This window comes from Schistocerca americana, chromosome 1, assembly GCF_021461395.2.
Source record: "Schistocerca americana isolate TAMUIC-IGC-003095 chromosome 1, iqSchAmer2.1, whole genome shotgun sequence".
In the NCBI taxonomy this organism is placed as follows: domain Eukaryota; kingdom Metazoa; phylum Arthropoda; class Insecta; order Orthoptera; family Acrididae; genus Schistocerca; species Schistocerca americana.
In genome coordinates, this window is record NC_060119.1 from 1,075,213,760 (window position 1) to 1,075,236,041 (window position 22,282).

The 22,282-nt window shown below is 41.9% G+C and overlaps 1 protein-coding gene across 1 annotated transcript in view; it reads left to right on the forward strand.

Moving 5' to 3' along the window:
• LOC124617449 (formylglycine-generating enzyme) overlaps window positions 1-22,282 on the forward strand; it is a 115,460-nt gene that overhangs the window by 86,954 nt on the left and 6,224 nt on the right. The window lies entirely within an intron of this gene.

Here is a 22,282-nt window from a genome sequence, read left to right on the forward strand (position 1 = left end):
GTACCTTTCACTTCCTGAAATTAAGTAATTCATTGTCACAAATTATTAGTTCCCTCAGCTGAATTTTCCTTGGTTACTATCAGTGTTTTCTTCCATACATCAGTTTTTAAATAATCTGGGAGGAAATGTGATAGCTCACTGAAGAGTAGAAATGTTGAGTCGTCGAAAAGCATGCAAACAAAAATACTAACTTCACTATCTTTCAGACAAATCTTCTTTTTTGAGCTAGAGTACAGGCACATACTAAGTTCCGCCACCACCTCCCCCCCCCCCCCCCCTCCCACTTATGCCAGCTGACTTCACAATGCAGGAATTGCAGTAAGGCAGGTAGACTTGTGTGCGAGGGTTTGTGCCCCAGATGGAATGGGTGGGGGGGGGGGGGGGGGGGGGGGGAGAAACAGGCAGGGAGTGAGGGGGAGGACTGGGAAAGGGTGTCTGGTGAGGCGAATCGGAGGGAGGCAGCAGAAGTATGAGAATGGAATGTGGAAAGGAGAAGCAGTATGTGCACGAGTTACAAACGCAACACCTGGGCACCATAGCCGATGAATTTGTGCATCAGACAATGACAATGACACAGAAGACTGTTCAGAAGAGGGTGTGACTGCAAAGGGTTAGTAGAGATTGTGGCCAGTATTACGGCAATTAAGTATGTGTTACAAACCTGCCTGACTCGGTCCCTTGCAATCAGGATCCACCCCTACTGGCCCACATATCACCTCTGTTAACGTTCCAAACTTTCCTAACCTCGACCATTGCCTCCCGTCATTCCCCAAATCCCTCAGCAAGGAAATAAACGTGATGTCTGCAGAAAGAACTGCAATCCACCTAAAAACTGACCCCGATCTTATAATCCTACCTGCTGACAAAGACTCCACCACTGTGGGTATGAAATGCAGGAATTACACAATGTAGGGACTCGGCCAGCTGTCAAATATATCCACCTACAAGGTCTGTCTCAGTAATCCAGCAGGATCTGCAGCCCTTCCTCAAATCCTTAGGTCCAACTCAGAACACTCCCCTGAGTTTCTTTCTCTTTCCCCATGCCCCCCCCCTCCCCCCCCTCCCCCCCCCCCCACCCCCCCACCACCACCACCAGTACTTGCACTCCTACCGTCTACATGCTTTCTGACATTCATAAACCTAGTTACTATGCGCAGAGAGAGAATCTCTGCACTTGTGGGCCAACACCATCTGTGTGTTATCCGTGTATGTGACACAACATGCTGTGGACCATTAGCGAGTGCATTGCTGAAAACCACCTACAACAGATAGTTCAGAACCTCACTCATGATGGAAATATATTACAGCTAACAACAACAAATAAACCAGAGCTCTTTGAAAATGTCCACATCGAAACTGGTATAGGTGATCAAGAGGCAGTTGTAGCAACAATGATTACCTAAGAACAAAGGACAATTAAAACACTTAGAAAGATTAATGTATTCTGTAACAACAATATGAAAAAGGTAGATTGCTAGTCACCACATAGAGAAGTCATTGAGTCACAGAAAGATACAATGAAATGACTGCTAACTTTAAAGCACACTTGAAACTTTTGGCACAGTGCAGGATCATGTAGAGGTACTCAGGCTCAAGTTTAAAAGAATAATGGACTATGCACTGTATAGATAAGTTCCCAGTAGAACAGTTTATTTTGGGAGAGGGCCCTCCGTGGCATACACTCACTGTAGTGAAACTTCTAAATGAATTGAGAATACTGCAAAATAGGTGTAAAATAAAGCAAAAGGCTATAAATAGAGAAATACTGAATGAAATGTGTTTGGCAGTCAAGAGAGCAGTGATTGAAGCCTTTAGTGACTGCCATAGCAGAATACTGTTGGAAGGTCTCTCACAAAATCCTAAAAATTCTGATCGCATGTAAAAGGTATTAGTGGCACCAAAGTTAGTGCCCAATCACTCACGGATGAGACAGGAATTGAAACTGATTGTCGCAGAGCAAAAGGAGAAATATTTAACTCTATTTTTAAGTGTTCTCTTAGAAAGAAAAAACTCAGTAGTATTGCCATAATTTAATTGTTGTACCTCTGAAAGATGAGTGAGAAAGATATTAGTGTCAGTGGTGTTGAGAAACAGCTGAAATTGATAAAACAGAAGCCCGAGAGTGTGATGGAATCCCTGTCTGATTTATACTCTATGTGCTATTGAAATAGTCCCTCCTCTAACCTCAATCTATTGTAGATCCTGTGAACAAAAATCTGTGCTCATTAGTTGGAAGAACGCACAGGTTACACCTGTCTACAAGATGGGTAGTAGAAGCTATCTGCAAAGCAACTGTCCAACATCCTTGGCATCCTTTTCTTGTAGAATCTTAGGACATATTCTGAGTTCAGACATAACCAGGTATCTCGAACAGAATGACCTTCTCCATGCTACCAGCATGGATTCTGAAACATTGACCATGTGAAAACAAACTTGCACTTTTCTTACATAATATACTAAAACCCATAGATCAAGGAAGTCGTGAAGATGCAGTATTCTTGATTTCTGAAAAGCATTTGGCTCAGTGCCACATCTACACTTTTCATCAAAAGTATCAAGCAATATTTGTTATCAGAATGATGATTTCTTAGTATGGAGGAGACAGCATATTATCTTGGATAGAGAGTGGTGAATATATGCAGACGTAACTTCGGGAGTGGCCCAGGGACATGTTTTGAGTCCATTACCATTCTTGTTATATATTAATGACCTTGTGGACAACATTAATAGTAACCTTGGTTTTTTTTGCTGATGATGCAGTTATCTATAATGAAGTACTGTGTGAAGAAGCTTTATAAATATTGAGCAATTTAAAATATAAAATATTTACTCATCAATCAGTGGCAGGAGAACATACATATATAAAAAAAGGGAGAAGGAAGAGAGGTGAGGGAAAAGGACGGGAGAGGTTTAGGAAAAAAGGGCAGAGTTCAGAAAAGTCGCCCAGAACCCTGGGTCAAGGGAAAATTGCCAGACAGGATGCCCTCTTCATCCTGAGAAAGCCTATTTACAACATTTACAGAGCCAGCCTTAAACAATGGCTCTAGTAACATGCTACACCCCCCTGCTTATGGCTCATACAGGGATTGTGAGGACAAGATTATATTAATTACAGTGTGTATAGAGGCATTCAGTCAGTCATTCTTCCCGTGCTCCATTCCCAGATGGAATGGGAAAAAGCTCTGGTAACTGGTACAATTGGGTTGTACTCTCTGCCTTTCATTCCAGTGGTTTGCAGAATATAAGATGCAGATTTCGCATTCCTGGTGTAAATGACACGAATCATTTCTTCCACTGACAATCTGCAGTTCCTGTTCTTTTAGCACCCGATGCTCTGCTTGTCACTATCATAGCCACCGCCCTCTACACCGGGCTGAGCCCTTAGTTACAGGCTCTTAGGTGGAGCCACTAGAAAAGACATTTCTCAATAATGGATTACAGGATTTTAATTATCAGGACACATTTTGAATATTTCCCATATGAATTTACATAATGACAGTCAATGGTTTGGAACTGTTGATATCAACTGATGTTTTTTGAACAGGTAGTAGTTAATGCTGCATGTGGAATGCTAGTTAAGCTCTATGTAGCAGAGGTTGGTGGGGATGGCATAGGTAACCTCCTGAAGAATCGTTCACTTCAGTCCCAGCAGTCTCTCTCAATGGAAAGGCCTCATATAATGCAACAAAGTATGATCCCAATATGTTCCTTTACCTGGCTACAACATAGGAGGAATGCAATGCAGGACTAGACAACAAGGAGAAAAATCCCCCCCCCCCCCCCCCCCAAGTCCTTGGCCTGTACTTGGAGCGACAGGGACATCTTTTCAGCCACAAAGCCTTTATTTTTTGTTGAACACATTGAAGACAAATATGGGGAAGTTGCAACCATCTCCATCTCTCTAAGATGAGTAGAAGTTCCTTCCTGATTAAAACGTCATCTCCTGCACAGTCACGGGCACTGCTCTCTTGTGAAAAGTTAGGTTACATTCCCATGACTGTCACTCCCCCCAAGGGTCTTGATAAGGTCCAGAGCACCATCTTTCACCATGATCTTCTTTTGAAATCTGATGGTGAGCTGCTGGCCAACTTAAGAGTGACAGGATGTGCATTTCACCTGTTGTGAAATTTCCTGGCGGATTAAAACTGTGTAAGGCAAAGGTCCCAAATTTGTCTTGGTTCAGCACACAGTTTTAATGTACCAGGAAGTTTCATATCTGCGCACTCTCCTTTGCCGAGTGAAAATTTAATTCTGGATTCATACATAGTGCCCATAGGGGAGCAAGGGAGAACAGAATTGCTACTGAGGCCATCATCTTAGCTTTCGAGGGTGATACATTGTCTGTGAAAGTCAAGGTGATGGTGTACCGGTGTGACATGAAACCAATGTTCTTCCTCCTAAGAGATGCTTCAGGTGTATGAAGTTCATAAGGAGGAAAGCTACCCCAACAGAGAAGTCGGCAATGTAAGATGTAGCGTTCGATGGTTAGATTGTGTCATTTATATGAGACTAAGACACTCATACTTTATTTTTCTTTTGCTTCTTGATTTGTGAGCTTTTCCAGACATCTTAGAAGACATCTACCCAGTGCATTACTACCCCTGTCTGCAGGAATTATGGTCATCCTTTTCATGTGATCATTCCTTGTGCTGCTCTTCCCCTACCAAGTGAATTGGCGCATTGGGGAGGACGACGGTTCAAACCCGTCTCCGGCCATCCTGATTTAGGTTTTCCATGATTTCCCTAAATCATTTCAGGCAAACGCTGGGATGGTTCCTTTGAAAGGGCACGGCCGATTTCTTTCTCCATCCTTCCCTAATCCGAGCTTGTGCTCCGTCTCTAATGACCTCGTTGTCGATGGGACATTAAACACTAATCTCCTCCTCCTCCTCCTCTTCCCCCTGTGTAAACTGTAGCATGCTCTATCCTGCTCACTATATTGCTCCACTTTTAAACAGAAGAAATTCCGAGAATATAAGACCCTGGAAAAGCTCACAAATCAAGAAGCAAAAGAAAAAAAAGTATGAGTGTCTTAGTCTCATATAAATGACACAATCTAACCAATCTAACGCTACATCTTACATTGTCGACTTCTCTGTCGGTGGTGCTTTCTTCTGTTGCATCTCTTAAAGTGGGCCCTCAGAGCTGCCCCCTAATACCTGCCCTCCAAGCAGTTGGGCCGCCTCCTAGTGCTTCCATCCCACCCCCTTCGAGAACATTGGTCCCCCACCTAGTGCTTCCATCGCACCCCCTTCGGGAGCATTGGCCCCCCACTTGCCAGGGACACCAGTCCCCATCCCGCAGCCATAGGGGTCTCATCCTCCTCCGGTTTCTCTAACTAGGAAGAGGTCCCTTGGCACTCTTCCTTCCATGGTTCCCGTTGGGCCATAGCCAGATGCCAGACTGTGGCTGAAGACCATTGGACTTCTCGTTCTTCCTCTGTCACTGAAACCAATTCAGGGAAACTTTACAAGTCCTTATCTTCGAGGAGGAGGAGGAGGAGGAGGAGGAGGAGGACAGAAGGACAGAAGGAACCCTTCTAAGACAAAGGAAACTCCAGTGACTCCCATGCCACCAGACTCTGCATGTACTCCTCCTGTGCTCAAGATGGAGGTCCTGGTGGCCCCTGAGACACCAGATCTCCACAGCCAATGTGCCATAGAGCCTATGTTAATGGATCCCTGATGTCTCAACCAGAGGCAGCACATAACACTGCATCACAACCTGCCTCCCTCCCCTCCGCCCAGTTGTTTCATGCTCCCACAGTGTTCAGTCAGTCTGAAATGGGTTTTTCAACCATCTGGCTGAGCTACTGCAGCTATTAAGCACCCTGCATTCTGTATTGGCATTCAGGAAAAGTGGTTTCCAGCAACTCAGAACCCTGCCCTTTGTGGATACCAATGTTATTTTAAGAATCATAGCAACTAAGAGGGTATCAGGTGCTGGAATGTATATAGTGACCTTGTGTGTCTTGATACAGCTTTGGAGGCTGTGGCTGTTCAAGCAAGGGCACTTCACGATTTTACCATCTGTAATGTTTATCTCCCTCCTGATAATGTTGTGTCCTAGGATGTACTGTCTGCATTACTCTCTCAGCTCCCCTCACCTTCCCTAGTCTTTGGTGGTTTCAACACCCATAACCCTATGTTGGGTGGAATAATGAATATTGCCCATGGTAAAGACATTGAAAATTTAATGGCACAGATTGATCTCTGTCTCTTGAACTCTGGTGCCTCCCCACACTTCAGTGTGGCACATGGAACTTATTCGGGCATTGATCTCTGCTTTTGCAGCCCTGGTCTTCTACCATCTATCCACTGGAGAGTTCACGGTGTCCATTGTGGTTGTGACTACTTCCGGATCTTCCCGTGTCTCCCTCAGCATTTCCCTCCTGGACTCCCACCCAGATGAGTTCTCTGTAATGCTGACTGGGGTGGATTCACCTCTGCTGTCATCTTTAGCTCCCAATTGCAAGGCAGTATCGATGGTGGCTATAGAGCAAACAGCAGCAGCATTCTTTTGGCAGTCAGCCAAGCAGTTCCCTCTCCCTCGGGATCATGACCGCTTGGCAGTCTTCCGTGCATGCTTCTTGCAAGAAATCCACCATCCTCTGTCGACTCAGCATTGTCCACATGTGGCCGACCCATGGCCGTATTCCCTGACATGAGGATCTCCCTCACAGCCGATGCAGAGCTCACCTGACGAAGGCCCACTTACTCGTAGACTGCCCTAATTTGGCTGCTTTGAGGCCGCATCTTAATCTTCGTGACACACTACCTCTGGTGCTAGCAGACAGTGCCAGAGTGGCTGGCCTGTTGTTTCACCTGCAAAGGTGATTTCTATTCATCCCTGTGATGTAGGGCTTTTTGATCTCCTTGACTATCTGAGGGATTGGTGGGGCACCCATCATATGGGGCCCTGGTGATCCCTTAGCGGCCCTTGCTTGGTGGCCCAGCCTGGCCTCTACCGTTCCTACCCTTTTATTCTCTGTATTCTTTTTCATTTCTTGGTTTTAGCATAAACAGTGTGGATTGAACTCGACCTAAACTTAAACATCTCGTGTTTGGAATTGAAAACCCAAAAAACATTAAGCATATAGCAAAGCTAATATTTGCAGCATTAAATATCTCTCCAGATGCAGCTTTTAGTGTGACTTGTTTTGATAAAGTGTCGGGAAATGTGACACTGGGAGAGTTTTCTTATCTTGGTGTTAGCTTTTGGTGCTATTTAGTAGTTGATAATAAAACGGTGGTGACAAACCAATGTGGAACATAGCCCAAGATCTAGTTTAGTTCCAATCGATAAATACTGCAACCTTCCCCAGTATGGATGCAACGAGCTGTGCCTGCTCTGAAGTAACATCCCCAGTGCCCAAGGCCTTGCACTATTTCCAACATCCGACTCCTACAACTACAACTACTTCATTCCTGGTCACCATGACCAACTATGTCCTTACCCACAATTGTTTCTCCCCATCATCTACAAATGAATTCGTGCCACAGCAATGGACATTTGCAAGGCACCTTTGTATGACAACCTATTCATGGGTCATCTAGAGGAATCCTTCTTAACCACGCAGAATCCCAAACCACTCACCTGGTTCAGATTCATTGATAACATCTTCATGATCTGGACTGATAACACTCTGTTGACATTCCTCCAGAACTTGCTCCCCCAGTTGCTCCGCCTGGTACTCTGCAGCCCAACAAGGATGGCTGCATTAGTACCTCTGTCGCCATCACATTTCTCAATCATGAGCAGTACCTCCATTGTGACAGCCGCCACCCATTCCACTCCACACTAAAAGTGCCCACCCATCCAGCCTAGCCACCCATGGCCATCACATCTATAGTGATGAGCAGTCCCTCACCAGAGGTGCCAAGGGTTTTGCTAAGGCCTTCACAGACTGCAGTTACCTTCCCAACATTGCCCAGAAACAGGTCCCCTGTGCCTTGTCTCACCAGTCACCTACCATCCCTCACATACCCATTGACCAGCAACAAAGGAGCAGTCCACTCATGACTCAATACCACCGTGGACTGGAGCAACTGAATCACGTTCTCCGCCAGGACTTTGATCATCTCTCACCCTGTCCTGAAGTAAAAAACATCCTCCCCACAGTAGTAGTCCACTGCCTGCACAACCTATGCAATATCATTGTTTGTTCCTGCTCCAAGCCTTTTCCTCATGGCTCATGTCCCAGAAGTAATCCTAGATGGAAGACGTGTCTCATACATCCTCCAACTACCACCTGCTCTAGTCCTGTCACTGGCCACCCTCCTACCCCATCAAAAGCAGGGCCATCTGTGAAAACATCCATATGATACACTAACATAATTGCTACTACCCTGCTGCATTGTATGTGGGCGTGACAACTGACAGGCTGTATATCTCCATGAATGGCCAATACCAAGAGACAGCAGGACCATCCAGTTGCTGAACATGTCACCCAACATAATGTGCTTCACTTTAATGACTGCTTAACAGCCTGTGCCATCTGGATTCTTTCCACCAACACCAGCTTCACTGATCTACACAGGTGGGAACTCTTCCAACAATATGTCCTTCATTACTGTAACCCTTCCTGGCCTCTACCTTTGCTAGTCTCTGCCCTCCACCTGGATATCCCCTTCCTTGCCCCCACTCTAGCACTACACATGCCTTCTGTCCCACCAGTACCCCTACATTTCTTCTTCTGTTTTCTACTCTTCTTGCATCTCTCCTTTTCCACTTCTCAGACCAGAGACAAGGGTTATGCCTTATCAATGATAATTTGTTTGAAATCTGACAGGAATTGAGTCAGTTCCATCTGCGTGCTTCACCTTGTCCTCCGTATCCCGACAAGGATGGTTGCATCAATACTTTTCTCCACAGCAAACCTACCAACCAGTAGCAGTGACCCTTGCATATTTGGAGTCAGCTACCTTGAGAAAGGCAATTTCTCACAGCAGCATATAAAGCTGAATATCTTCAGTTGGTCAAACATAAAACTGCTCATGAGTTGACTGGAGGCATGTAGTGTGGTCTGATGAATTGTGATTTTGCCTATCTTCAAATGGTGCAAGGTGCAGAGAACACTGACAGCCCAATGACGTATTTAACCTACAGTATGTGGAGAGTGTAATTCAGGCTGGAGCAGTTCTGTAACCTTTCAGAGGTGTTTTTCATGCCATGACTTGAGCTCACTCATTCAGGTTACTGTAACACAAACCGGAAGATTATTTCAGTATTCTCAGTGACTGCATGTTGGCCTTCCTTTTCTATATATCTTCACGATGATTATGCTGTGGACACACTAATAAATTTCCAACTCATTTCTCCAACTAACAAATGTTGTATTTCATGACATTTTGGGGGTTCTATCAAGATGACGTTGACTTCTTGCTATAATATTTCAGCCAGCAATGGTTGTCAGCTGAAGTATCATTGCAAGAAGTCGACGTCATCTGGCTGCAGTCGTGAAACTTCATGGGATGCTCTTTACACCAGGAAAATTTCAAGAATCACATCAGATACTTCTTAGGGAAGGAAATGGCATCACACGTATACAGTGGTTGGCTAAGTTACATAAAAGCGAGTGAGATTTTTAAATTCTTTGTGTTTTTTACTGAAGAACTAGGACAATCACCTCATTCAGAAGTTTGCCAGAATGACACATTTTAGCAAGACCACCAGTGTGAAGTTCATCACATGTATGGCAAGCGTAGCACTAGTGAGGGAGAGGATTCATTTTACTCACCCTAAACTGGATACCATTAAAAAAAAAAAAAAAAAAAAAAAAACTTTTTTATGTGCTCCTGGAGATTGTTGCCAGTCTCCTATCTCTCTCCTGGGAATGGTTCGATGGGATGATCTGGGTAAAATTGGACTAGGTCTTTATGAAGTCTACTTCAAGACAATCTTCAAAGTTTGCACACATGTCGGTAACATTACTGCAAGGAGAGGTTTTGGACAGTGTGATGTCTGTTGGTGCTTGGGAAAGGCTTGAACTTTGTGCCTACACCTAGAACCTTGCCTTTAACTGATTTCATTAGTGCTGTTAGACAGTGTTGCTGCAGAAGAAGTAAGAAATGATACGCATTATGCACTTACAAAAGCTCCACCTCAGAAGACTAACGTTTCCTCCATGTAAAGGCCTGCACTATGCAAGCTACAAGCAAAGCCTTAAGCGTTTATCCTTCCAGCGGATAAGGGAAACGCTGCTCTGTTGTTACCATGTGAGATCGATGACCATAGAACTCTGTTCTACCAAGGTTATACGGTCATCCAAGGAGTCACAAAGATCATCTTCCGTTACGTCTTATTGTGAGCAATATTGACTCATTGACGTATGACTTGACTTGACATCTTGTGTCTTTACTGAGACCTTAGGTGGGGATGTGCTTGCATCATATTCACAGCTCTGGTGACTTTATTAATAGACTGAAGTCACTTTGCCTCAGTGAATTAGTCTGATTAGTGAGCTCTGATGTTACTGGGTGACAAATATCGAAGTATATGAAGGGAAAAGAAAGACATAAATTAGTTACAATCTGGGCCACGCACACAATTTATTCAACATGTAACTGTCACTACAGATATTCAGATTTAAGTTATGACATGTTTGATATGCCTGCCATCATTGGCGATGATGATGATGATGATGATGATGATGATGATGATGATGATGATGATGTTGTGGTCTTAAGTCCTGAGACTGGTTTGATGCAGCTCTCCATGCTACTCTATCCTGTGCAAGCTGCTTCATCTCCCAGTACCTACTGCAACCTACATCCTTCTGAATCTGTTTAGTGTATTCATCTCTTGGTCTCAGTCTACGATTTTTACTCTCCAAGCTGCCCTCCAATACTAAATTGGTGATCCCTTGATGCCTCGGAGCATGTCCTACCAACCGATCCCTTCTTCTAAGTCGGGTTGTGCCACAAGCTCCTCTTCTCCCCAATTCTATTCAATACCTCCTCATTAGTTATGTGATCTACCCATCTAATCTTCAGCATTCTTCTGTAGCACCACATTTCAAAAGCTTCTATTCTCTTCTTGTCCGAACTATTTATTGTTCATGTTTCACCTACATACATAGCTACATTCCATACAAATACTCTCAGAAACGACTTCCTGACACTTAAATCTATACTCGATGTTAACAAATTTCTCTTCTTCAGAAATGCTTTCCTTGCCATTGCCAGTCTACATTTTATATCCTCTCTACTTCGACCATCATCAGTTATTTTGTTCCCCAAATAGCAAAAATCCTGTACTACTTTGTCTTATTCCCTAATCTAATTCCCTCAGCATCACCCGAGTTAACTCTACAACATTAAATTATCCTCGTTTTGCTTTAGTTGATGTTCATCTTATATCCTCCTTTCAAGACACTATCCATTCCGTTCAACTGCTCTTCCAAGTCCTTTGCTGTCTCTGACAGAATCACAATGTCATCGGCGAACCTCAAAGTTTTCATTTCTTCTCCATGGATTTTAATACCTACTCTGAACTTTTCTTTTGTTTCCTTTATTGCTTGCTCGATATACAGATTGAATAACATCAGGGAGAGGCTACAACCCTGTCTCACTCCCATCCCTTTCATATCCTTCGACTCTCACAATTGCCATCTGGTTTCTGTACAAATTGTAAATAGCCTTTTGCTCCTGTATTTTACCCCCGCCACCTTCAGAATTTGAAAGAGTATTCCAGTCGACATTGTCAAAAGCTTTCTCTAAGTCTACAATTGCTAGAAACGTAGGTTTGCCTTTCCTTAATCTTTCTTCTAAGATGGAATTATTATATTCTTCTTGAAGTCTGAAGGTGTTTTGCCTGTCTCATACATCTTGCTCACCAGATGGTAGAGTTTTGTCAGGCCTGGCTCTCCCAAGGCAGTTAGTAGTTCTAATGGAATGTTGTCTACTCCCGTGGCCTTGTTTTGACTTAGGTCTTTCAGTGCTCTGGCGAACTCTTCACGCAGTATCATATCTCTGATTTCATCTTCATCTACAGCCAATGATGTGGCACAGACAAATAGCAAAATTCTCCATGACCCGCTGGAGTGTTGGTACATCGATGCCGTCAATGACCTCCTGAATGGTTTTTTCAGCTCAGCAATGGTTTTGGAGTTATTGCTGTACACCTTGTCTTTAATATAGTCCCACAAAAAGGAATCACGTGTGTTCAGATCCAGAAAATATGGCGGCCAATCGAGACCCATGCCAGTGACCTCTGGGTACACAGAGCCAGACTGCACTTCCCAAAGTGGTCCTCCAATACATCAAACACTTTACTGCCTTGATGGGATTGAGGTCTGTCTTGCATGAATCACATCTTGTTGAAATCACTGTCACTTTGGGTAATGGGGGTGAAATCATCTTCCAAAACCTTCATGTACTGTTTGGTAGTCACCGTGCCATCGAGGAATATCACACCAATTATTCCGTGACTGGACATTGCTCACCACTTTGTCACCTGATGAGTGTGAAGAGACATCTCGATCACAAAATGCAGGTTCTCAGTCCCCCAGGTGCGTCAATTTTGCTTATTGATGAACCTATCCAAATGAAAGTGGGCTTCGTCGCTAAACCATACCGTATTCACATAAGTCCTGTTTGTCAATTTTGTGGACAATAGCATTGGCAAAACACAACCGCTGTTCCATTGCCCTGAGGCTTAATGGCTGATGGTTTGAATTTTGTGTGGGAAGAGATGCAGGTCTTCAACAACAATTTGTCACAGTGTCTCACAGTTGGTTCCTACCTGTTGTGCAGCTTGTCTGATCAATTTCCTGGGGCTGGTTTGAACACAGCACGTGTCTTCTCAGTTTTTTCAGACATTTTCACTGTTTCTGGATGATCAACATTGCCGACACTGTCATCATGAACACTACCCATCATCTCAAGCTTGCGAATCAAAGTCTCGATTGTCAGCATACTTGGACTGATTGTCTTCAACTTGAACTCGGTTGCAAACTTCCTTTGAGTAACAGTTAGGCTGTTATTGCTTGCATAGTAGGCCTTCACAAAGTCTATATGCTCAGGCATACTGCACTGTGACATTTTCAAGTGCAAATGGCCAAAAACAACAAGGCATGTGCACATGTGCATAGTAATTCCCATCATGTGTCGTGGCCAACCGCACAGTTTGAACATCCTAATGCAAACCATTCAGAAGTTATGACAGTTTTATTTCATATAGTTCAATAATTTTCACCCTGTATCTCACTCTTTATTAGAGTCCCTCTCATGGACGCATTGTCATCTCATCAGCAGTAAGTTCAAAGCTGATATAACAACTATATTTCATCATACTCTTTCCTAAACCTACTCTTTACTAAACAGTGAATATTTTGAACAAATTGAGTGTGTTGCCATGGGTAGTCCTCTCTCCCCTCTGGTAGCCAACTTCTGGAAGGCTTTGAGGAGAGGGCACTTCATTCGGCAGAACTTAATGTAAAAGTCTTCTGATGACATGTAGATGATATTTTGGAAATAAAAAAATACAGCACGTACCTGGTTGCCTTGATCCAAAGCATTCAGTACGTCATGTGAGAAAAGTGCAAGTTGAATTTCACATTATCAATGTTTTCACAGAGGAGATCATTCAGTTAGAGTACCTCATTATGTTTGAACGCGGAATATGTTCTGAGATTCTTCAACAAATAGTCATTAAGGATATTGGATGGTAGTTTTGTGGATCACATCTACTACCCTTCTTGTAGACATGTGTGACCTGTGCCTTTTTCCAAGAACTGGACATGGTTTTTTGTTCGAGGGATCTGTGACATACTATAGTTAGAAGAGGAGCTAATTCAGCTGCAAATTTACTACAGAATGTGACAGGGATTCCAACGTGCTCTGGAGCTTTGTTCAATATTTTTTTTTTTTTTTTTTTTTTTTTTTTTGTGTGTGTGTGTGTGTGTGTGTGTGTGTGTGTGTGTGTGTGTGTGTGTGTGTGTGTGTGTAATCTAGCAAGTCACATGGAACACCCCAGAGCCTCTGCTGCTGAGGTGCCTTGCAGTGTACCCGACATGGGGACCTGCACTCATCACAAAGTGAGTGGCATGTGGTAATGCATTCACATCCCTTGAGGCAGAGTGTCAGTGTCGAGGCTGGCTGATTGGCCTCGCCCATACACCCTGTGAATGGACAGGTGGCCAATCCTTCAGCATGGTCTGAGCAGTCACACAGAGAGGGGTTTTCTAGTTATTGGCAACTCCAGTGCCAGGCACATTATGAAGCCCTTTAAGGAAATACCAACCAGGGCCAAAAATAAATTCAATGTACTCTTAGTACATCTGCCTGGGGACCTCATCCGAGTTGTGGATGAGGCACTGCCTGTAGCTGTCGAGCATGCATGTTGCAATTGTCTGCAAGTTGTGGCTCACATGGGCACCAGTGACGTGTTCCTAGCAGAGCATCCACGGAGTGTGTGACATTCTCCTTATCTATAGTCTGTAGTTGCACTCTGTTTTGAAGAATCTTAGTCTCATATGTAGTTGAACTGAAATGGTATCCTGAAAACTGGGGCCATGTAGGGTAGATCCAAATAATGTAGAGTGGATGTGAAATAAGTTTTAAAGTGATACATCCCAATATATTTGCACTCTAGCCAAGTTGGTGGCCAGTTCTGGTTTCACATTTCACAGTTTCTACAGGTAAACAAAAGTGCATGTCCTCCCTAAAGGTACGTAAGGAAGGAGAGTCATCTGATTTCTAGAACAGGTTACAGTTTTAGTTGAAAAGCAGATCAAAATAATGTCACACCAGAAACTGTAACCCCGGCATGAAACTCAAATTTGCAATTCATTAGTACTTTTTAAGTTGAGCATTTACTAGGTTGCCTTAGATTTTAAGATGCCAAGGTATTACACAGTTTCATATTCTTTGCAGGCACACTTTTTGCACACTTACATGAAGATGCAGAGTTCACCTTAATCGATACAAAATTGTGAGCACCAGGCTAGCAGTATTTAGACTTTCTTATCCCTGTACATGGCTAATGTGGTAGACGCGGGGGCACTGGTGTGATGTGTATATGTAATAAAACCTTGGAATTCTGTTGGGTTAGTTTCTACTATTTGGCATGGACTCAAAGAATTTACTACTGTTTTTTTATAAAAAATGTTTCAGGTTAATAATCCACAAAAGTATACAGAGCATTATTATTATGCATCATCGGAAATCCCCTATTTATAAGTATGGCATCCATCTTGCAACAAATATTTCATGATAAAATTATTCAAAATGTTAATTACTGACTGAATTAAGTAGCAAGTGGTGATGTCAGATCCAGAAAAAATCAACAATAAGATTATGTTGTCAAAGTTCAGAATCTTGCAGTCATTAAAGCAAAATGGTGATTGAAATTTTGAGGGTCTGTCTGTTTAATATGAATTATTTTGTGATTTAATTAATTTCAGATAATTCTAAGTACATTCTCAGAAAGTTGGAATCATCTGCTTTCGAAAGAGCGATAATGATACCTTCTCTGCTGCTTATTTGCTCACAGTGTTTCTCCTGTAATCTGACTTTGTTGTAAATTTTATTAGGTGTCACTTTTAATTATTCAGGCTCACAGGAAAACCAATTGCATTGTTATACTCATGCAGATAAATATAAACAAATGAGCTATAAGTTTGAATGAGATTTGCTGTAAATAACAATTTTACATGTATATTAAAAGTCCACCTGCATTAGATATAGAATGAGAAGGCAGGGGGAAAGGGTGGGGAGGGGAGGGGGCGACTCTAGTTGTTCTTGGGAGCAGGAAACATAACAGATGGGCTAAACCACAACTTATTACATATCAAGAGCACATGTATTTTTTTTAGGCTATGCAGTAGTTTTGGATTCTCCAGTGAACACTCACCAGTCGAAATGCAGAGTGAAATCAGGTCAGCTAGAAAATAAAGACACTTCAACTATGAAAATTTTAACAGAAGCTATCAAAGTATTCATAAGAAAGTTCCTGAATTTACTGTCTTCAGGAAGGATGTCATGTCCAAATTATTCTTGGAACTGAGAGCTGGCTGAAATCCAAAGTAGAAAGCTCTGAAACATTTAGTGAGGCATGGAATGTATATTGTAAAGACAGAGTAGATGCCACAGGAAGGTCATTGCATTTGACAAAAATATTGTGTCTGTCAAGGTCGAAATCGAGTCTGCCTTAAGTTACCTGAATGCGTGTAACAGTTCTAGGGAAACTCAAGGTAATTATCAGACATTTTTACCAGCCCTCTGATTCTACCATGGCAGTTCTCAAATATTCAAAAAAAGTCTACATTCAGTAGTGGCAAAATACCGAACTCATACAGTATTAGTCACCATAAAATAAGGGAAATCATTGCTCACACGGAAAGATTTAAGTTTTTTTTTCTCCTGCATGCTGTTAGAGAGTGGAATAACAGAGAATTATTGCAAAGGAGGTTCAGTGACGCTCTGCCAGACACTTATATGTGATTAGCATAGTAGCCATGTAGATAGAGGTGGAGATGTAGTTGGAGGCAACTTTCACTTATCATGTGTAGGCTGGGACATCTAAGGATTCATTGCAGATGGTACAGACAGACAGTCTTGCGAAGTACTTCTGAACACAGTTTTCTGAAAACGCTCTTGAGCAGAAAGTTCAGCGGCCTACCCACAATGAAAATATTTTATATCTTGTAGCTACAAACAGTTCTGACCTTATCAGCAATGTTAGTATAGAGACAAGGATTAGTGACCACATCTTCAGAGGGACAATGGTTACTAAATCTATCAAAAAGGCTAGGAGAGCATTTTTGCTAGAAAGAGCAGATAAGCAGTTGTTAGCGTCTTACTTAGACAGTGAATGAACATCATATATTTCCAATATGAGAGGTTTAATGACAGAATTCGGAAAATGCTGAGGGAACAGAGACTGTTGCACACTTGATTTAATAAAAGGACACGCAAATGATGATGGTCAAAAGTTAACAGAAATTTGTGTATCTGTAAAAAGATTGATGCGCGAAGCATACAGCTACTACCACTGTCGTACATTAGCAAAAGATGTTGCCAAGAACTCGAAAAATTCTGGTCCTACATAAAGTTTCTAAGTGGGTCAAAGGCTTCCATCCAGTCATTCGTTGACCACTCTGGTGTAGCAATAGAAGACACCAAAAGGGTAGAGGAAGATTTAAATTTTGCATTCAAGGGAGCATTGGTGCAAGAGGCTCTTACAAGCTTACTGTCATTTGACTGTCACACAGACACCTGTATGGAGGACATCACAATAGGCATCCCTGGCTTCCAGTTTGGTTTTACAGAGAGTGCTCTGTCATTGGCTCCTTATTTAAATTGCATTTATTGTGAATCTGTCCCCCAGCATGAAGTCCCAAGATTAAGGAAAAAAGTACAGGTGACTCCTGTACATAATAAGGATAAAATAATGGATTTGCAAGTTTGTATACTAATATCCTTAACAACAAATTGCTGCAGAATTCTTGAATGTATTCTCAGTTCAGATACAATAATGTTACTTGAGACAGAAGAGCCTGTGTCCACAAATCAGCACAGCTTTAGATAACATCAGTCATGCAAACTCAATTTCCTTGTTCCTTGCATGATAATCTGTGAGCCATAGATGAAGGAAAGGCAGAGTCTATATTCTTAGATTTCCGGAATGTGTTTGACACAGTGCCCCTCTACATATCATTAACAAAGATGCTTGGGGGAATATGCCTTTGATATATGAGTGGCTTCAAGCTTCATAAGCACACAATTTAGTACATGCCTCAACGACAAGCATTCATCAGAGAAAATATATTGTCTGGAGTGCCCCAAGGAAGTGTGACAGGACTGCTCTTATTTTCAGTATACATAAATGAACTGATGGGCAAGGCAAGCAGCAATCTTTGGCAGTATGCTAATGATGCTGTGGTGCACAGGAAGGTGTCATAGTTGAATTACTGGAGGGGGATACAGGATTACTTAGACAGAATTTCTAGTTGGTGTGGTGAATGGCAGCTAGCATTAAATGTATTAAAAATGTAAGTTAATGCAGATGAGTAGGAAAACAATCCTGTAATGTTCAAGTATGGCATTAGTAGTGTGCTGCACGACACACGCATCGATTAAATATCTCGGCATGACATGGGAAAGTGATACAAAATGGAATGAACACAGGATGGTAATGGGGAAGGCGAATAGCAGACTCTGGTTTCTTGGGAGATTTGCTAAAAAATGTAGTTATTCATAAAGGAGACCACATATAGAACATCAGTGCAACCCATGCTTGAGTACTACTTGAGTGAGTGTTTGGTATCCCCACCAGTTCAGATTAAAGTAAGACAACAAAGCAATTCAGAGGTGGGCTGCTGGATGTGTTATTGGTTGGTTCAGTCAAATTCTCCAATGTGTGTTTCACCTAAGGTCCATGAAGATAAGAGAAATCAGGAATTTATGGAGGCATGTAGAGAATTGGTATGCCCTTGCTCTGTTTGCAATGAAACACACAAAGAAATGACTAATAGTAGTTTCAGGTACCAAATTAATGATTTCTTCTTGCCGTAGTATTTTTCCTTTCCACATATTATCTACTTCAGTCATCATCAATTATTTTACTACCCAAATAGCAAAATTCATCGTCTGCTTTCAGTGTGCCATTTCTTAATCCAATTTCATCAGCATAGACACTATCCAATCCCTTCGACTGCTCTTCAGAGCCCAGAACCATGTGACAGAATGTTATCAGCAAACGCCAAAGTTTTTGTTTCTCTTCCATGAACACAATTCCTTTTCCAAATTTCTCCTTGGGTTTCTTTAGTGCTTGCTTAGTATGTAGATTGAATAACATGATGGCTAGGCCACAACCTTGTCTCACTCCCATCTCAACTACTACTTCCCTTTCATGTCCTTAGGCTCTTGTAACTGTAATCTTGCTTCTGTACAAGTTGTAAATAACCTTTTGCTTTTTGTATTCTATCCCTACTAACTTCAAAGTTTCTAAGAATGTGGTTCAGTTAAGTGTCAATAGCCTTCTCTAAAACAGTAAGTATTATGAAAGTAGGTTTGTGGAGGTTAACTGCTGTTTTGGGGGTGGCATTATGTGGGGCCAACGTACACCACTGGTGGTCAAGGAAGGCACTGTAATGGCTGTATTATACGTGAATGCCATCCTCCAACCAATTGTGCAAGTATATTGGCAGCGTATTGGCGAGGCATTTGTCTTCATAGACAACAATTCACATCCCCATAATGCACATCTTGTGAATGACTTCCTTCAGAGTAACGACATCACTCAACTAGAGTGGCCAGCATGTTCTCCAGGCATGAACCCTATCAAACATGCCTGGGATAGATTGAAAAGGGCTGTTTATGGATGACATGACCCACCAACCTCTCTGAGGGATCTACACCATATTGCCATTGAGGAGTGGAACAATCTGGACCAGCAGTGCCTTGCGGATACTATGCCACGAAGAATACAGGCATACTTCAATGCAAGAGGACCTGCTACTGGGTATTAGAGGTATTGGTGTGTACAGAAATCTGGACCACTGCTTCTGAAGGTCTCACTGTATGTTGGTACAACATGCAATGTGTGGTTTTCATGAGCAATAAAAGGAGCGGAAGTGATGTGTATGTTGATCTCTCTTCCATTTTTCTGTACAGGTTTTGGAACTCTTGGAACAGAGGTGATGCTAAACTCTTTTTGATGTGTGTATGATGATGATTTCAATTTGATTCCCTTATATGGATCCATGATATATTACTTACGCCTTTTCCCTTCTTCCCTTAGTACAGGTTTGCACTCTGAAATTTTGTTATAAATACAGCTACTCCTCTTTTCTCCATAGGTCTTGTTAATTTTACTATAAATGGCATCTGACTTTCCCCTCATCATGCATGGTTCCACAGACTTTCATTTGCCCTCTAGCCATTCCTACTTAGCCATTTTACATTTTCTGTCATTCAATTTTCGACTTTTGTATTCCCTTTTGCCTGCCTCATTTGCTGCAGCCTTGCATTTCTTCCTTTCATCATTTAAACCCAGTATCTCTTGTGTTATCTAAGGATTTCTATTAGGCCTTGTCTCTTTATCTATGTGATCCTCTGTTGCTTTCATTATTTCATCTCATAAAGCTGCCCCTTCATCTTCTGTTGTATTCCTTTTCTCGGTTTTAGTCTCTTCCTTGTAAACTTTCAACAACCTGTGAAGATTCTATCAAATCTAGAGGTCCCTTCTCCTTAAATTCCTACCTTTTTGCAGTTTCTGTAGTTTTAACCTGAAGTTCATAACCAATAAATTATGGTTGGAGTCCGCATCAATTCCTGAAAATGTCTTACAGTTTAAAATCTAGTTTCAAAATTTGTCTTGATGTTATATAATAAGTCTGAAATCTTCCAGTGTCACAAGTCTGTTCCACATAAGACCGCCTTCTTTTGTGATTCTTAAACCAAGTGTTAGCAATTATTTAAGTTAAGTTCTGTGCAAAATTCTGTGTAGCAGCTTTCTCTTTCATTTTCTCCACGTTTTGCAGCTTTTTCGTCTCTTTCTTTTCTTAGTATTGAATTCCAGCTCCCTATCACAATTACATTTTCATCTCCCTTATCTGTGTGAATCATTTCCTTTGTTCAGCATACATTATTTCAATGTCTTCATCATCTGCAGATCTAGTTGGCATATAAACTAGCACTTCTGGGGTGGGTGTTGGCTTTGTGTCTGTTTTGGCTATGATAATTCATGGACTCTTCTGTTCACAGTAGCTCACCTGCATTCTTATTTTCTTATTCATTATCAGGGCTACATCTGCGTTACTCCAATTTGATTTTGTGTTGATAGCTGTGACTGACCTGACCAGAAGTCAATTCTTCCTGCAGCTGCTTGTAACCTCAACCTATCCATCTCCCTTTCTAAATTGTCTAACCTACCTACTGATTAAGGGAACTGATATTCACATTCTCTTCTGTAGAATGCTGGTTCTTGTTTTTCCTGATGACTACATCCTGCTGAGTAGTCCCCACCCAGAGATCAAAATGGAGGGTATATTTTAACCAAGAAGATTCCATCATCATGAAGGTGTGCAGTAGAGGTGCAATTTCACAAGAAATATACTGGCAGTAGTTTAACCTTGCTTTCAGTCTTTCACAGTACCAACATAACAAGGCCTTGTTGGCTAAAGTTACAAGGCCGGATCAGCCATTCATTGCCTCCCTCTTCAGGGACCACAGGCTAGCCTGGCCTCTCCACAGATACCTCTGTTGTGTTTCCACTTACAGTACAGCTGTCTATATCACTGAGGCACGCAAGCCACCCACTTCAGAAAGGTCCGTGGTTCGTGAGCGTGGGCAGTACATTTTATTAAAATGTGTGATGGCTAATAATATCTAACCTAAGGCGAAGCATCCACATACTACAAGAGGAAAAACTGGAATGCAACTGATGACACAACAAACATATACAGTGTAAAGGAAAAACAGTTGAAGCTTTAATTTTTAGTATGTCCTAATTGTCATTCAGCAGAAAGAGACTCAGGAACTATACTGTAATTACTCATGGAAATTTTTCCATTAATAAATTTCTAAAATTATTAAGATGAAACAAATGCAAGTGATGATGTAGGGAGAGAGAAAAGATAAAAGCCATCACAGAGCGAACAGAAAGAGAAGATCTGCAGATGTTGGATGTAGTGAATGCTGTATTAGAAATGAAAAATGGCAAAGCTCCTCGAGTAGATGCCATCACAGAGGAAATGGTCAAAGCCGCAGGACTACAGAAATTTGGTGGTTGTCTAGAATAATTAGGATAGTATGGACATGTGGAAAGATTCCTCATGATTGGACAAAGGCAATTATTGTACCTATCTTTAAGAAGGGCAACAACATGCTCTGTGAGAATTACAGCAGAATAGCACTGTTGTGCCAATGCATGAAGATTTATGGAAAGACAATTTTACAGAAAATCAGAAATAAGATAGAACCACAATTAAGAGAACAACAATAATCCATGTGGAAGATATACTGTAGATGCCATATTTACAGCCAAACAAGTTGTAGAAAGGAAATGGGAAATTGAGAAAGACATTGTAGTTGCATTCATAGATGTAAAAAAGGCTTTAGACATTGTTTGAAGGGAAGAGATATGGCGAGGTGGTAAGTAGATTAAAATTGTCAAAAGGAATCTTTATGGAAACTCCAGGTTGGAATATCGACAATATAATGAAAAAGTTAGATGGCTACTCACTGTAAAGATGACACATTGAGTTGCAGGCAGCACAGTGGAAAGACTGTTACACACCTAGCTTTTGTTTTGGTGAAAGTCTTCTTCAGAAAAG